Below are 13,348 nucleotides of genomic sequence, written 5' to 3'. Positions count from 1 at the left end.
TGTGGAAGAGAGGCCTTCTCCCCCATGCTGGCAGTAGAAAGAGCTCACCCCATGCCTGCCAGGCCGCCTCCCCAGGGAGCACCCCCTCGCACATTCTTAGCCAAGCTGCTAAACTTCAAGGACAGGGACGCAACACTTAGATTGGCCAGAGCAAAGGGTATTATTCCCTTCGGCAACATCAAGGTCGCCATTTTTCCTGACTTCTCGGCGGAGGTCCAGCGCTGCCGCCAAGGCTTCATGGAAGCGAATTGCAAGCTCAGAGATAATCATCTCAAATACGCCATGTTATTTTCCGCAGGCTCTGGATGGAACATGACGGAAGAGCCTCTTTCTTTGAAGATCCTGGAGAACTGATTGCCTGGCTTGAATGCCGCATAACTTCTGCAAAGACGGACGGACCATGCCGTGAGTATACTATACAATACCTTCCTAATGCACAAGGTGTCCTGCAACATATTTTCTAAAGCGACATGATCGTGTTAGACCCTATACCCCTTTTTTCCCCTGTTTGTGGATAATGCTATTAGAGGAATTTATTCATTTTCTAGTTGCTCCGCTTTTTGGAACTTTGTGGCTATTCCACCCCGGAGGTTTGTGTCGCCATACCCTTGCGATTGAAACAGGACTTACGCATGTTAGGAACTGTGGACACAACATCACATTATCTATAAGGATCCTAGACTTTGAATAATGTCCTTTTTTTAGGAGACCATCACCTATCCCATTCGCCATTTTGGTGGTTGGAGTCTCGGATTAAAAACAGTCCTAACAGTTACATGTAAGGTGCAGCGTGTTTTTGCCCCACGCCCCATTAAGGAAACCAGTCACAATACATGGACTCACAATACTAGCATACATGCGATTATTCCTGTGTGCTTCTGGAACGGTACTCACTTATTTTTCATATATCGACTCTTTTGGTTAGCACCTAACTATGTTTCAGGAGTTACATGGATTTCTTTGCTTTTTGTCTTACATAGGATGAAAAAGACTGTTTTTTTTTGGAACTCACCTACGGTTTTGTTTTGGGAACGTGCCCGCACCAGTTGGGAAAAGTGCAAGGAGGGGTGGGAGGTGGGGGGGATGTTAATGTGGTTAAATTTTAAACTGCAGAATGCAATTTGGAAACAAGGTTTAAACCAATATATATTCTTGAACAGGTTTGTTTGTATTACATTCACCTTATATTTGGTAGCATTGTCTACAATGCAGATGGTTACACATTTTCTGTAAAGTATACAATGGATATCTCTGGGATATATTTTCTCTTAACCGATCTAATATGGCGACTTTGAAATTTCTTACTTGGAATGTGAGAGGTCTGTGTGAGCCAATTAAACGCTCCGCAGCCTTCACGTTCCTTAAGAAACAGAGGGCTGATATAGTGACGCTGGTGGAAACACATGTGGAGGGTAGATTACAGATGGCCCTTCGTCGCCCCTGGACAGGAGTTTTCTCCGGATTTTCCAAGGGGTGTTATTTATGCGACTTGGCGTTCTTTTGGTGTTACCTTCTTCCAGTCAGGGATAGGTGGTTGTCGGTTGTTTTTGGGGCTTCCTTCGTTTTCGAAGTCAGGAAGGATTCCCCATGTTTTAAGTAAGGAAATGCCTTTGTCCAGTGAGTCCACAATGAACGTTTTATCCTGTTTGATGACTGTGATTTTAGTGGGTTACCCCCATCTGTAGGGTATGTTGTGGTTCCTGAGCACTTTTGTGATAGTGTTCAGATTCCGTCTCTTTTGCAGTGTATGCTGAGAGAGATCAGCATAAAATTGTAGTTGTTGGAAGCGAGGCGGGATGAGCAATTAATGCAAACAATGCAATTGTTTGCATTAATTGCTCTTTGACATGGAAGAAGTGTAGGCGTAAAATTACATCTCTAGGGACAGCGTCCGGGAGATATGATGGCTTTGGTAGGCGGTGTATTCTATCAATAGTAATGTCTATTTCAGATAGGTCTGGTAAAAGGGCAGTAAAAAGATCTATAACATATGGTCGCAGTTCTGATGTTTGCACTGATTCAGGGATCCCCCTAATCTTGAGGTTATTCCGTCTGGACCTATCCTCAATGTCTGTGATTTTATTTTTAATCCATATGGATTCTTCTTCTCTTTCTTTATTTGCGTCTACCAAGTCATTAATGGTGGAGGCATAATCCCCCATCTTGTTTTCCACATGCTCCACTCGGGCTTCTACTGTGTTTAGTTCCTCACTGAATCTGTGCATACAATGCATCATGTCTGCTTGCAAAGTGCTTCTTAAAGACACTAGCATATCTTTTAGGACAGTGTCCAGCACCGGTTGATTCATAGTGGGGAAGGTAGTGATGGAGTCAGGGAGCTCCCTGGTGTCATCCCCTGAGTCCGTTACCGGGCTCATTGCAGGGCTGCATCCGGCTCCATCCAGCTTTTGTTTAACTTTAGCTGGGCTCCCTGATGGTGAGGATGAAGGGAGGGACTGTTGGCTGCTGTAAGTGTCATATTGATTAGGGGATGAGGTGGCTGTGAGTGGAGCGGCCTTGTTTTTATCTGGCAATGCAGGTGAATGGCCGGCACCATTTTGCCTACCTCCGTGCTGCGGCTGTAAGAAATAGTCCGTCAGCCGTTGTGGCTTGGATGCGCCTTTTCTTTTGCCCATCATAGCCTCCCGGTGTGCCCGGATCGTGTCGCCTGCCGAGGGGAGAGAGATCCGGTAGATTTGGAGCCGTTTTTAGCCGCTATGTCCGCCGGAGTGCCGGAGCTCTGGAGTCAGACGTCCATTCAGCTCCGTTGCAGGCCATGCCCCTCCACACCTATGCTTTTTTAGTGCTTTTTGCATTTTGCAGATTTGCACTACTGAACGTGTTCCATAGGAGACCATGGTAAATGGACTGTAGTGCAAATCTGCAAAATGTAAAAAGCACTAAAACTGCATAGGTGTGAATCCAGCCTAAGAGTAGATATAATAAAATACCTTGGTATATATATATCTAAAACCCCAGCTGATTATATTGCTATGAACATTGAACCACTGTACTCACTAATTGAATCGAAAATCCAAACCTGGACCCGTTTACCTCTCGGGGTATGGGGTCGTATCAATCTGATAAAGATGGTATTACTGCCTAAAGTGCCAGTCTACTTACCCCTGAAGTACTTTAAATCCCTTGAAGCTCTACTTAAACCATTCATATGGGGAAAAACCAGACACAAACTCTCATGGCAAACACTTAAAAACCCTACTGATGTGGGTGAAATGGCACTACCAGATTTTAACCACTACTATATTGCGTCACAATTGTCCCAACTTTTTCACATTGATAAGGCAGATAGAGAATGCTTCCTTACCTTTCTATGCCCTCGATGGGCTAAACACACTGGGGACCCAATAAATGCGATATCAGTAGGCACGGGGAACACACAGGGAACAGAATATAGACAATCACTATAGACAAATGTGGGACCTGGCGTCTGCTAAGCTAGGAATAACTCCACACAATGACTACACCCCACTCTGGCATAATAACAGGCTGTAAGAATTCCATCGTATTCAGAACTTCCACAACACACCCCTAATCCTATTATAGCAATAATCAAAAGCACAGATCCAAAAAAGCTTATATCTTGCTTCTACAATATGCTTTCAATTCCTTTATCTGCAAAAATGGCATACGCACTAAAACCACGATGGGAGAAAGAGGTTGGGAAACTGGAAGATGAGGAGTGGGAGGAAGCATTGGAAACATGTAAGTTGGTATCACCTAAGCTCTCAGATAGGCTTTCAAAAATGTATAAACTTCACCGAGCGTACCTTACCCCTATTAGGGTCGCCAGATATAAACAGAACCAACTCACTTTATGCCTAATGTGTGGCATTGACACCAGTTCATTTTTTCACCTTATATGGTCTTGTCCCAAAATACAAGAATATTGGAAACAAATAGTCACCTTCCTCTATAACGTCATGGGGTCTCCAGGTCTCCACTAACCCTTGACCCGAAACAATGCCTGTTAGGGATATTTCCAACTTGTATTGGATACATTTACTCAAATATTCCTTCAAGAAACTCTATTCTCAGCTAGAAAGGTTATTGCTAGGAAATGGATGAGACCTGAACCCGCTAACATAGTAGATTGGAAAAGAGACATAAATATGACCCTTCCATATAAAAAAATTCCTCTATAGTCATAGAGGGTGTCCAACTAAACAGAGTAAAATATGGGATCGATGGCTACAGGAATCCGCAACCTGCACATAACTGTTTTACAATTGCAATTATTTAATCTAAATCACACCTTCACATGGGTGCCTACTGAATATGTGACACTTCTACTAATGTAATGTAACTTTACTGCAAGTAATACCATATTAATGTTTGCAAATATGTGTATGAATACTTTTATACATGTTATGATTGACTTTGCCAAATAAAACTTTTTTGAAAGTGAAAAAAAAACAGGAAAAAATGAGGGCCAAAGATCCTCATAGTGTAAAAAGTTTCCAAATAGGATTTTATTTAAAAAAAAACTGACAGCAAATATTGTAAAAAGACGTTTGCATCACAAGCCCGTTCTAGCGGCATAAATTACACATTTAATTTCCTGACTACCAATCACATTTTTGAAGACCCTGGAGCACCAGGACAACAGAAACACCCACAAAATGACCCTATTTAGAAAAAAAAAAACACAACATATATTCTATGAGCATAATGAGCCTTTTTAATATGCCGTTTTTTCCAAGTTTATGAAAAATGTGGAAAGAAAATGAAAACGTATTTTTTTTTTTACACAAAGTTGTCCATCTAGAAAGTTATTTCTAACAAACAGCATGGACGTAATAAGAATTACACCCTGAAATACATTCTTCTACTTCTCCTGAGTATGGCAATACCAAATGTGTGAGATTTTTTCACAGCCTAGCCACATATAGAGTAGGGTTGCCACCTCATCCCTTTAAACCAAAACATATATGAATTACACAGGTTCTGAGGCTAATTTAATGAAGATAAGGCACCAAGTGAGTTTAATTACCACTTTAATCAGCCACAGAACCTGTGGAATTTATATGTGTTCGAGTTTGAGGGATGAGGTGGCAACCCCAATAGAAAGGCCAACATTTAAGGAGCACCTATAGGTGTTTTAGGGGCATAAAATACAAATCAAATTTCTTGACTACCTATCACATTTTTTGAGACCATGGAGCACCAGGACAATGGAAACACCCACAAAATAACCACATTTTGGAAATTAAACATCCAGCTGTAATTTTATTAGTGCGGTTTTTGTCAGAGGATGAGTGAGACTGGTGTCTCGTAGAAACATGGTCTATTAACAGCCCAATGTCCGTACAGGCAGCAGGCTGACATGCAGAAAGCAGGCAGGAAAATGGTCCATAATCAATCCAGGGTTATTGCCGGCAGCAGACTGACATCCAGGCAGCAGGCAGGAACATGATCCATAAACAGGGCAGGGTCAGTACAAGTAGAAGACAGAGACATGGTCAACACAGCAAAGTATTGGTCCAGGCAGCAGGCAGGAACATGTTCCATAAACAGGCCAGGGTCAGTATATGCATCAGGCAGAGGCGTAGTCAGTTTTGGTGGCAGGCAGAGGTATGGTTAATTAACAGGCCAATCAGAAGGACCAATCATAGAGCCCATCTGCCGATCAGTGATGCACTGTGTCCAAGGGACACAGGCATCATGGGAGTGCGCCAATACACCAATAAATTATATATTTAGGTCTTAGATTATATTTTATATTTTTATTATATTTATATTTGTATTATATTTACAGTATATTATATTAATTATATTCTCTTTTCCTTCCCCACAATGCACTGATAGAAATCCAATTGCTAGCTGTGAGACAACACAAGACAATTCATTTTCTCAGAAGCTCTGACCCCGATTTTTATTGTGTTTGTATTGTTCTTCCTGCAGACAGTGAAAACTGCATGAAATGTCCTGATGAAGAATGGCCAAATGAGAAGAAGGATCGGTGTGTTCCAAAACTGATGGAATTTCTCTCATACACTGATGATACCATTGTTGCAGTATTTTTAGCTGTATCCATCCTCTGTTGTCTTCTTACTGGTTTCATATTGGGGATATTTATACATTACCGGGACACCCCCATTGTTAAAGCTAATAATCAGAACCTGAGCTATCTTCTCCTGGTCTCCATCATGCTGAGCTTCCTCTGTGTCTTCTTGTTCCTCGGCCATCCAGTAGATGTAACCTGCATGTTGCGTGTAACCTCTTTTGGTGTCATCTTCTCAGTTGCCATCTCTTCTCTACTTGCCAAAAGTATCATGGTGTATATTGCTTTTAAAGCCACCAAACCTGGGAGTCCCTGGAGGAAATGGATGGGAGCCAAACTGCCCAATTTTATCATTTGTGTCTTCTCACTGGTTCAAGTCATAGTCTGTGTCACTTGGTTGTCTATTTCTGCCCCCTTCCAGGATCGGGACACTCATTCTTATCAGGGGAAGATCATCATTCAGTGTAACGAGGGTTCAGTTATTGGCTTCTACTCTGTCCTGGGATATATGGGGCTTCTAGCAGCTGTCAGTTTCATTATAGCCTTTTTAGCTAGGACATTACCAGACAGTTTTAATGAGGCCAAGTACATCACCTTCAGCATGCTGGTGTTCTGCAGTGTCTGGATTGCCATGATCCCGGCCTATCTGAGCACCAGAGGGAAATACGTGGTGGCTGTGGAGGTTTTTGCTATAATGGCCTCAAGTTCTGGACTTCTTGGCTGTATATTTTTCCCAAAATGTTACATAATTCTCATCAGACCTGATCTAAATACAAAAACAATTATCCGCTAATGTGTATGGAGCAACAGTAGTTATAGCATTATCTCTATCATTGGTAATGTTAGTATTTTCCTAGTGTGTTGAGAATAAACACTGTTAAATATAAACATTTAATACTTACTTCTCTGAGTTGGACATTTTGATGCTAGGCAACTCCTATCCTCATATTGATTAGTTCCAAATTAATAATAACTACTGCAGTAGGGAACAGACACAAAAGATACACTCAGAATCTTTCCACATAACTGTTCTGCTTTATTATGATGCAATTGAAGGTTTTTATACACATGATTACGTAGGTATCACATTAATATTACAATTGTACGTTTATGGTAACAAGGGGCGTTACATAGACAGACTAATTCTAATCAGAACTTGAAAAAATGTAAACATGTAATGAAAACATTATTAGTGTCGTGTGCAATACATACAAAATACAATACAATTATATATAGAACTTACAAATTTCCATTACAGTCTCCCCTCATTTGATCAATATTTTGATCACTAACCATATCTGCTATCACCTTTACCTTGGAACCTCCACACGCTTAGGTGGAGGTAGTCCTGGCCAAAGAGGCAAAAACTCCATTGTGGAGAAAATAATAGCTGAGCAGCTTTTTTCATTACAAAATGACTTTTCATTGTAAAAAACAAATGATTGATAAGACATATTTACAATGTACTGGCTGTACACTCCTGTGGGCAGAATGGCCTTCTAGCCGAATTGCTGGCATGCTGACTTATCAGCATATGTAAACACAGACAATTCTACATAAAATGGAAGACGTACAAAAGACAAATATGACTTCAAACTTTTCCTTCAAGTTTTGCAAAAACTGTACATGAAATAGATGCTGTATTGAGTCTCCAAACTTTTCCTTATATATAAATGTCTCTTAACAATCCACAAGTCACCTGGCTTTAGTTTTAGATCCTTCCAAACTTTTAGGATCTGGAATTGGGGAGAAAACACATAAATGAGTTTGTCAAAAACCTTAAAAGATCAGCAACGTTCTCTGTGAGATGATAATGGAGGACTTCAGCTGCTGAGACAAAATATAAGCAAGTGAGTAACACACTCCCAAACCAAATCCCATAGGGAGAGAGTCCAAAATCCCCCTTAGGGGCTTGATAAAATATAAGAAAACATTCAGGCAAAAGTTTTCTAGTTTCTTACTCTACTTTGTCCACTACACTGTAGACAGTAGGGGGGGGGGTGTAAAAATAAAACCTCAAAACTTCTAGTAAGGACTATCCTATAAAAATGATTTCCTCTGTTACTCTCTGTACTTTCTGCACTTTATATTTACAAACTACTTATGATAACACTTTTACTGTGGCCTTTGCAGTAGCATTTGCCACTGGATATCCAGAAAACATGTCCATACAGACAAAATGCATACTCGTAATATTCTGACTTGGGCATCTGTATATATCTTTTTGTAATCTCTGGAAGGGATGTTCAGCTTTTGGTAACACCTTTGGTAACAGGTAAAACAAGAAGTGGTATGTTATAAAAACAAATGTGGGGAACTATCCCACGCTCATTTACTAAGGCAGCCATAACTGCTTGTGACTGATGACACAGTCCATGTGTCAAGCTGGAGGGAAAAGAGTGGCTGGCAGACATAAATGGTCACTTTTTCCAAAGTCCTGTTTCATAAGAAGTTGCCCCCTGTGGACCACTTGTTCTTCTCATTCTGGGGTCCTTAAAGTTGAATTATTAATCCCAGCTATACTGGGTCAGAACTAGGGTGGAATCTGTGAGTTGCACAGACCCATCAGGTGTATGGGGCTGTAAATGACCTTAGTGACCTTAGTCACCTGGTCTGCTTCCATGTGTGAAAGTTACTATGGCTACCTCAGCAAGAACCTGGAAGGCTGAAAACAGCCAATCAAATTAACTTGGCATGCTTTATTGGTTTACCTGCCGAAGTAAAAACAAACTTCTGGCCCTTCAAATGGAACCAAAAGCTCTCGATATCTCGACTATCTATATAAATATACACTCTTTTTATAGCTCACAGGCTTTGCTAAAACATGGAGCTCTGCTTCTTGAGCTGGGGAAAAAGGATCCAATGACTTTGAATACAGAGTATCCTTCTGGGTGATAAACTGTATACTCAGTATAAAACCAGGAAAAACTCTACAAAAAATTAAATATCTGGGTCTTCAGGGAGTGTGTCCTGCACTGGGCTCACAGCAGCTGATTCCTACACCATCAATTTAACACATGTGGTTTTTTCCTTTCTTTTGAATAAATGTACGCGTTTTTCATTGTTAGATTTGTACATAAACAAACTCATATTTTAAACCTTTCTTTAGACAAACATTTAGTTATCTGTATATTTGCTGCACAGAATGTCGGACCATTAAAAATTAAATGTTTGATCAAAACAATATCTAACTTTGTCTAATAGCACCTTTGCATAAAAGCTACAGCACTGATATATCGAGATGAACCCTTCATTACTGGGTCCAGCTTGCATAAATATATTACAATGGCTTGTTTTCTATCATGCTGTTTGTGTAAGAACTCCAGTTTCATGTTTCGAAAGACAACTTTTTCCTGGCAATATTATAATAAATGATAACAATACCCTGCGGGCATGCAGAGATGCCCATCAATCCAAAATATTCTTCTGCTTATACCACTGTACTTACAAGGAAAGGGGACACATCATTTCACAATCCACACATTCTGCTTTGGATTTCAAAAATAAAAATAAAAAAAACAAAAGGACCAACAATCTGTATGATGGACCAGAAAGCATCAAAAACTAAAAAACAACTGTCTGCAGGTGGCATCTATCCTAACAGGGTGTGTGGACTTGATGTGATGGGTCCGTTATATTTAAATTTTATTTATTATAACTCTCACATCATGGACCGCACATCAAGTTATTATCAAAAACCTTGAAATTTCATTTTTGTAGAAAAATTTCTTATGTATCCCATCCATACTTTTTTTTTTTTTTTTTTATTTTCAAACATATTTTATTATAAAGAGAAAACATGTACAGAAATCTCAAGCATCTTTCATACAAAAACAGGTGTTGAAACAGCAAGACTGTGGTACAAATGCAAGAACTGATACTTCAACATAAACCTTTACATGCCGTCTCAAGGTCTCTTAGTGTCTTGGTACTTATGGGGTAGTCTAACTTGCTTTGTTACGCCCTGTCTTAGTGGTAAAACCTGTGAACTATTTTATTACCATTCTAGTTCTCCAGTTGTCTGTTGGGAGATGAGGACTATTAGGGGAGGGTGAGTATGTTTCTTATGGGCTTGATTAGAAAGGGTTATGTGTGTCTACAGAGAGCAGCGTGAAGTGTCTCATATTCAATGGTGGGCTTATTTGAGTTTAGTTGGAGGATATGTGAAGTTAAGTGTAGTCACTAAGAGATTCTGTATGTGATCAAGCTGAAGTTTTCCATTATTATGTGGGGGGGTGGAAGAGTATGAGGGATAGGGTTTGAGATAATGTATGGGGGGGTTAGAGGCAAGAGGGACGAGAGGGGGGTAGGGAAGGAGGGAAGGGAAGAGGGAGTAGGCAGAGGGGAGGGAAAAAAAGGGGGAGAGAAAGGAGAAAGGGAAGAGAGAGAGATAGAGAGAGAGAGAGAGAGAGAGAGAGAGGAGAGGTAGAGGAGGAGAGAGAGAAGAAAAAAAAGGGGAGGAAGGAAAGAGAAGATGGGAGGCGGGGATAATCGGTCTCTGACTCTCCTTCTCGGGGTTTTTTTTTTTTCTTTAAAGGAGAGTTGGGACTTTCGTTCCTAAATTTAGTGTCCCTTGGGACTGAACAAGGTCAGGGGGTTGAGTTGAGGGGTAATCATGAGTGTGTGTTGAGATTTGTGTATTATATTTATCCCCCTGTCTCAGTCTCCATCTCCAATATTTGTCCTCCTTGCCCACCGCCATCTTTCTCTTGTGTATGAGTTCAGATAAATTTTGTCCAAATAATCACCATTATCTTATGGTAGTGGTTCAAGGACTCTGGAATAAGCTGGGGTAGTCTGGAAGTGTATCCAGCAAACCCATTTTTTACTGAATTTTCGAAGGTGTGTCTCATGAGATGTGAATTAACTCTTCCATCTCTGTGGTTTTACATATTTTGTGAAACCATTCTTTGATTGTGGGAACTTGGGGAGGACCCCAGTGTATAGGGATACATTGCTTTGCTGCATTGATCATATGCATTGCCAGGGATTTGTGGTATATGCTATGTGATCGGGGTGAATGACGGAGGAGAAATTGGTCTGGGGATAGGTCTAGTTCGTAGGAAGTTACTTGGGAGGTGATTCGAAATACTTCTTTCCAAAACGTTTGCAGTGGGGTGCAGGCCCACCAAATATGTAATAGAGTTCCTTTTTCATTGTGGCATCTCCAGCATATATCTGGAGTGGAAGGGTAAAATCTGTTTAGAAGGGCTGGCGTGCGGTACCACCTAGATTGGATCTTATAGCCATTTTCTTGTGTGCTAACATTTGTATCCCATCCATCTTGGCTTTGTTAAATATTATGGCAGCTGTATTCCAAATAACAACCTCATCTTTATCTAAACTAATCACATTCATTACAAATTTCCCCATTAACCTAGATTTCATTTCCAACCAAAGGTTGTCTAAATCAGTTTCAATATATCTATATTATTAATAAAATTGTTAAACTCATATTAGAAATGAATACTCATTATTTCTTAATTTTACTTAATTTCCCTTTTTTATGCACTGTTTCCCCTATCAAAGGATATTCAGTTTGTGTAATACACAGTTAAATGTAACCTTCATTTTACCATGTCTGGAAAACAGATTAAAAAAATAATTGTGATCACATTGTTTACCATGTGCACATGTGCACATTTTGTTATAAATGTTTTGTCCAAAAAACTGGAATTGGCATGGTGTCCTTCCAATTTATCACTGACCTCTCATCCCAGCCACATTTTTTCATGAGAGCACAAAGGAGGGGGTCACATCTGCATACATGACACACACAAGCAATAGAACTAAAGGTCCCAGCATTCTCACACATACACCAATATCTCTCTAAAATTGCTTACATTTTTCCCATTTGTACACAACAGATGCATATCATTCTCTCACTTTCTTTTAACTCTTTAATATTTCCCTGCTTAAATTCTGAATTCCTTATTTTGTTCAGATATCTTTTATATCTAGCTTCTATTATCTGACAGGCAGCCATAGTGCTCATCCCATCTTCCCTCTCTGACAACATATAAAGTATTCTGTTTTGACTCTCATTTCTCTATTTCTGACTCTAATAGTTGTAGTGCCTGACCCCAAATTCATCCCACAACTTAACATGAAAATGTCCCTTTCTGTCTAGTGTTAACGTCACCCTTGATCCATCCCGCTCACATAGATAGCTGTTTCTCTAGCTGTTTAATCTGCATGATTTTTAGTCCCTGCGGACTTTTGTAACCCAGTTACCCATTGTGGATCCATGTCCACTTTAACCATTAATATAGGGGCTCAGTATAGGCAGAACCGCACCTTCGGTTCATATATAGCGCTCCTCTTGCGCTGGGCATTTTTGAAGGTCTCTTACCCTTCATTCCCTTACTTAATTCAATGCCCATAATGACTGGCCAGTCTTCTCTCTTCTCTACGTGTGCCTATACCCTCTTGCCTCTAAACTACTTTATCTAGCAGATGTACTACATATACCTGTAAACAGCACTATTCTTCCCTTTCTTATCTATAACACTCCGATGGACAGTGGACAGTGACAACATAACATATAACCACCAATCAATACAGTTTGATTAAGGGGAGTAAAATAGGTACCCTTTGTCCTGAAAATGTCACCTGTAAAGCTCCTCCTAAGCAAACCCCGCCACGTGAGTTGGACATTTTGATGATAGGCAACTCCTATCCTCATATTGATTAGTGGTTCCAAATTAATAATAACTACTGCATTAGGGAACAGACACAAAAGATACACTCCGCATCTTTCTAAATAACTGTTCTGCTTTATTATGACGCAATTGAAGGTTTTTAAACATATGATTACGTAGGTATCACATTAATATTACAATTGTACTTTTATGGTAACAAGGGGTGTTACATAGGCAGACTAATTCTAATTAGGACTCGAAAGAATGTAAACATGTACTGAAAACATTATTAGTGCTGTGTGCACAGTGAGGGCAGTGTGCAATACATACAAAATAGAATACAATTATATACAGAACTTACAAATTTCCATTACACTCCAATGAATGGTAAATCTAATTTTTGCTCTGCACACCGCTGGTATCGCACACTTTGGGTTTGTTGGAAACCTTGTCTCATGCTGGGAGTAGTGGTTCCTCCCACCAGCTGTTACTTCACTGCAGAACAATATAGTCACTTAGTGAGGAGTAACCACAGTGATCAGAGGGGGACAAATTATCCAAATCATCCTAATGTGTTTGATACCAGAGACACCCATCGCTCTTCAAGAGAGGGAAGATTTCACTCACCACCTTTCCAGAAGATAAATATTAAACATGTTCTTTTATAAGCTGCTTGTAATGTATT

This window comes from Aquarana catesbeiana, linkage group LG01 (genome assembly GCF_042186555.1).
Source record: "Aquarana catesbeiana isolate 2022-GZ linkage group LG01, ASM4218655v1, whole genome shotgun sequence".
In the NCBI taxonomy this organism is placed as follows: domain Eukaryota; kingdom Metazoa; phylum Chordata; class Amphibia; order Anura; family Ranidae; genus Aquarana; species Aquarana catesbeiana.
The sequence above is the reverse complement of the archived record's forward strand: the minus strand, read 5'-3'. Positions refer to the sequence as shown.